Raw genomic sequence first — 5,932 nt, forward strand, 5'->3', positions numbered from 1 at the left:
GCTTGCCCAACGTACGAATATATATATGGAGCCGGAAAGGACAGATTGACGGCCGGAGAGGACCAATCCGACGCAGAGAAAGTTTAGCGCGCGAGGGAACATAAAAAAAAGGGGCGGAGCTGTAGAAACAAAAATCTCCAGTTTCTGTAGCTCGGACTACTGAAAGAGGCGGGAATATATCTATGATTGACAGTCGAGTTATATAGTTTGGCTTTAGCTCGTGTCGAGGTTGTTTATAAGAGAGGTGTATTATCGTGTAGTAGGTTTTTTTTTTTTTTTCCCTCACACCCTTTTCAGTTCTAGCTCAAGGTGAGTTACATTCAGGTACTCTGGATATTTCTCTGTCCCAGGAGGGCTCACAATCTAAGTTTGTACCTGAGGCAATGGAAGTTTAAGTGACTTGCCCAAGATCACAAGGAGCAGCAGTGGGATTTGAACCAGCCACCTCTTTCCAGTTCTCTTTACATGTCAGGCTTTATCTCACACAGGACAGGACCAGAACAGTTCAGTACAAGAACGTTGTAATTTGGGGGGTATGTTTACTAAGCTGCGTTAGTGCTTTAACGCATGGCTGAACTTCGTATGGAAGCGTGTTAGTTACCGGAGCATTAAAGCTGGCATCTACGCGTGTTGAATCACCTGTTAATGCTTGGGGAGGACAAAGGGGTGTTCTGTAGGCAGGTCTATGAGAGGTTGTTATCATAGACACTCGTAGGTGCATAACGCTCATGCTAGCACATGAGTGTTATCACCATGAGTATAGGTGTTGTTAAGGTATTTTTCTCCATTAACGTGTCAAATTTATTAACGCGCGTCTGAAACGGAAATACTGAGCTACTACTGAAAAAGGTGTGAGCAAAATCTAAATAAATAAATAGCATGACGACTTAATATGCATCCACCTACATACCCCATCAGCCTATAAAGACACATTAACACCCATCAATCAAGATGGTACTCTATGTAGATGAAGTAGCAGCAGCAACATTTGGTGGGGTGTTGGAGGCTCAGGCCCAGCACAGTTTCCACCACCCATTCCAGCACAGGCACAGGGGTTTCCAGCACAACAGGGACAGCAGCAGCCAGTGCAGAGGCAGTGCTGGCGCCATAGGCTGGAACAACGCCCCCAGCGCCCACGCATTTTCCCCGTCCGCACATTGCTGCGAGAGATGCGTGAGGACTGTGTGGTCGCCCTGTACCGGTTGAGCTCGGCAGCTATAATAAACATCTAAGGGCCAACCTCGTTCCCATTACAGACAAGTCCCACCCAATACCTGGTTTGACTAAGATGTTGAGCTTCTTACATTGCGTGGCCTCCGGCAGTTTCCAACAATCCATAGACACAGTCGGTAGCATGGGCCGCCCCTCTGTCTCTCACTATATCCACCAGGTACTGTGTGCCATGATGTGCCGGCTTAGGGACTATGTTCATTTCCCTAATACTAGGCAACAGTGGGAGGCCATGGGTGACCAGTTTCTGAACATCACAGGGCTACCGCACACACAATAGATTGCACACACATGGCCCTCATACCACTTAGTGAAAGAGAAGCGATATATAGGAACTGTAAACGCTTTCATTCCCTAAATGTGCAGGTGGTGTGTGATGAAAATATGCTAATCCTGAATGCGGTAGCCAGGGTCCACCCACGATTCCTATATCCTGCATCACTCAGCCCTGTTCCAGCAGTTCAAGTAGGGCAGGTACAGCCATGGTTGGCTAATAGGTAAGTGGAAAGATGCTGTTTTTCAAACAAGTAGTCCTGCTATGATTTATATATTCAGTGTGGTATTCAGTGTGTTATGCCTGTCATTTATTCTGCAACATCATAGTGTTAGTGAAAGTGGGGGAACTCTCCTCAGTCTATATCAACGATTAGAATGCTGAGCTGACAACTTGCCCATTCCAGGGGGGAGGCTTATTGACCGGTCCTGATTGTAAACTTACACCTCAAAGCACTATGGTATTTGTAGTCCATGATTCTATTCATTGAAACCAACACTGCAGGTCCCATAAAGTACCATGATGAGATTGGCAGAAGTCCAAGTTGAGCCAAAATTTCTCCCTCCTGGAACAGGTAACTTGGCATCTCTGAGAATGCTGAGGTCATATCACAGCCCGGTGCTGTGTTTTGCAAACAAGGTCCCTGAGCTACTTCAGCCGGTCAGGTTTTACAGGATATACACAATGAATACTCATTTGAGAGATTTACAGCCACTGCATCCACTCCATGCAAATCTCTCTCTTACATAGTAACATAGTAGATGACGGCAGAAAAAGACCTGCATGGTCCATCCAGTCTGCCCAACAAGATAAACTCATATGTGCTACTTTTTGTGTATACCTTACCTTGATTTGTACCTGTCCTTTTCAGGGCACAGACCGTGTAAGTCTGCCCAGCACTATCCCCGCCTCCCAACCACTATCCCCGCCTCCCACCACCGGCTCTGGCACTGACTGTATAAGTCTGCCCAGCACTATCCCCGTCTCCCGCCACCGGCTGTGCCACCCAATCTCGGCTAAGCTCCTTAGGATCCATTCCTTCTGAACACTGTGTTCACTGTGTATATTATGAAAACCTGACCGTCTAGGGCAACCAGGACTAGGTTGGCAACCGCTGGTGTAATTGTCTATCATATGCGTTGTGCCTCCATGTGGCTTATGTGTGATTTCTGCTCCTCTCCAGATGTTGTTACTTCACGTTTCCTCAGAGCTGTTGATAACACTTAAATGTTGTATGGGGTAGGAATAGCGGCCAGGGTGCCATAAGTCCCCAACCTCTCTGGGAATGGCCAGTTGTTGTAGAATTCAGGAGTGCAAGCTGATCCAGATGCAGGTCACACTGGCGATCCACTCCTGGGAAGATCCCACTGCATGGTGGGACCTGTAGTCTACCATTTGCTAGAGGATGCAATGTGGAAATGTGAACTCTCAGTCAGTGTGTCCCAAACCTGGTCCTGGCGCCTCTACTGCCACTCATGTGTTCTGGATTTGTGTAATAAATACTCATGAGAGAATTGCAGCCACTGAATCCACTCCATGCAAATCTTTCTCATGAACACCCACTGTTGTATATCCTAAAAACCTGACAGGCTGAGATCCAGAACTGCATCCTCCCTGTGTGTGAAAGAATCTTGATGCCACTTGCCAAGCCGCTGCTTCATAAAATGGCCCCTTAATAAGTTACTGTTTTATAATTTTGTTGTGATTTGTCTTTTGTGTTTTTATAGTTTTATAATTGTGATATTGATGCAGTATTGTTGTTTTTATTTTTATATCATTATGTATGTACATCATGTAATCTTAGAATCACTGAGATAATGCTGAATCTAAGATTTTCAATAAATAATAAGAATATTCTTAGGAACAAACTTAGGCCAGTAAAAATGATGCCATTTTGAGCAGTTTGGAGCATAGCATTGTGTCTCGCTTTGCATAAGGACTGGGATCTCTATGCAGTGCCTGCTCCTCAGCTTGGGGGGTCAGAGAGACAGTATCTCAATGTCTCTAATGCAGCTGCTCTAAAGTACATACTGATGATGTTGGAAAATAGAAAGGTACAGGAAGTGAAAAAGTACAAAAAGAAAGGCAAGAAATGTAGGAAGACAAGAGAGAAGCCTACCAATTGCAGAATTAAAGTTGAATTAAACCTGCATTTCCCAGTGTCATTTTATCATTAGTTTTGCCAGTTCCAAATCCAATCATAGGCTTGCCCCATTTGTATTTTATTTATTCATTACAATTATACCCCTCATTAGCCCAAAATAGAATCAAGTTCAATGTTGCTTACAAACAATAAGTGAATAAAACATAATAATGTACAGAATATAACACAAATTACATTAACTTCAAGAAGCAAATTAATACATGTGCAGTAAGTAACCAGGGATTTAGACTATCTCAAGGACAAACAAATAAGGGTAGATAGGTGAGAGCATAATTAGACAGGACTAGATGGGAAAAAAAAGGACGAAACAAAATTAAGAAAAGGATGTGGGCAAAGTTCAGAGTTTTTTGTATTCAGAAAGGCCATGACTGAAGAAATGTGTTTTTAGAAGACTTCTGAAAGTTAGGTATTCATCTGTAAACTTGATTGTTTTAGGAAGAGAATTCCAAATGTTGGTGCCTTGATAGCAGAAATTAGCAGAGTGAATTGCTTTATATATCACATTCTTACACATAGGGAAATGTAAGCCAATATATTCTCTAGATTACAAAACAGGATTATGAGGGGGTGATTCAATAACATCTCTCTATATAAAACGCACCTCCAACATTCTAATGAAGCCTCACTTTCCCAACGTTCTAAAAGTGAAGTGGCTGAGATAGGCATTCCTGCTCTCTGTATCCATCTCCTGAATTGACATCACGTACTTCCGGGTTCGTCACAAGCAGAAGTGACCAACCACACGAGGTTTCTCGGCTTCAGAATGTTGGAGGTGCATTCTATTAAATAGGATTGGTCAGTTCCTTGAAGCACAGCCAGAGCTCAGCGTCCTGCACAGTAACGCTCAGACACCAGAGTGATAGAGGGGGGGCCTGACACCAGAGAAAGGGAGGGAGGGGGGCCTGACACCAGAGGGGGGGGGGGGGAAGTATCTCTGTCACACACACACTCTCTCACTCTCACACACTGTCTCTCACACACTCTATGTCTCACACTGTATCACAGTCACTCTCTGTGTCACACAATCACTCACACATTCTCTTGGTCTCATACACTGTCTCACAGAGAGTCTGTGTCTCACACACACTCTCTCTCTCACACACACTGTATCTGTGTGAAACACACACACTCTCTCTCACACTGTCTCTCACGTATGCACTTGCACACACTCTCATTCTCACACACACACTCTCTCTCTCACACACTCTCACCCAGACTCACTCTGTCTCTCTCACACACACACACACTCGCACATTAACTCTCTCTCTCACACACAATCACTGTCACATACACTCTCTCAAACATACACACTCCGAGGAAAACCTTGCTAGCGCCCGTTTCATTTGTGTCAGAAACGGGCCTTCTTTACTAGTTATTCATATATTTGATGGAGCTTGACCCAACAGGATTTGGTGAATGAAAACGTATAATTTGAAAGATGTTTTGTCTCTTATCGGTAACCAATGTAGCTCATATAAAAGAGGAGTGGCTTTGGCGAAGTGAGGAGTTCTACATATAAGACAAGCAGCAGTGCCTTGCTCTCACACCACATGACAAACCTCCTCCACTTGAAAAAGTAACTCTTTTTAGTGGAATCCTTCCTAGAGGCAAGCAAGACCCGGGAGACACCCTCAGACAGACCCAACGCAGTGAAGTCTACGCCCTCAACATCCAGGCCGTGAGAGCCAGGGACTGAAGGTTGGGGTGCAGCAACGCTCCGTCGTTCTGCGAGATGAGAGTCGGAAAACACTCCAATCTCCACGGTTCCTCGGAGGACAACTCCAGAAGAAGAGGGAACCAGATCTGACGGGGCCAAAAGGGCGCTATCAGAATCATGGTGCCGCGGTCTTGCTTGAGCTTCAGTAAGGTCTTCCCCACCAAAGGTATGGGAGGATAAGCATACAGGAGGCCGGTCCCCCAATGGAGGAGAAAGGCATCCGACGCTAGCCTGCCGTGTGCCTGAAGTCTGGAACAGAACTGAGGCAGCTTGTGGTTGGTCTGAGAGGCGAAAAGGTCCACTGAGGGGGTGCCCCACTCTCGGAAGATCTTGCGTACCACTCTGGCATGGAGCGACCACTCGTGCGGTTGCATGACTCTGCTCAGTCTGTCGGCCAGACTGTTGTTTATGCCTGCCAGGTACGTGGCTTGGAGGAGCATGCCGAACCGAGACGCCCAACGCCACATCCCGACGGCCTCCTGACACAGGGGGCGAGATCCGGTGCCCCCCTGCTTGTTGACGTAATACATTGCAACCTGATTGTCTG

This window comes from Microcaecilia unicolor, chromosome 4 (assembly GCF_901765095.1).
Source record: "Microcaecilia unicolor chromosome 4, aMicUni1.1, whole genome shotgun sequence".
Taxonomy (NCBI): Eukaryota; Metazoa; Chordata; class Amphibia; order Gymnophiona; family Siphonopidae; genus Microcaecilia; species Microcaecilia unicolor.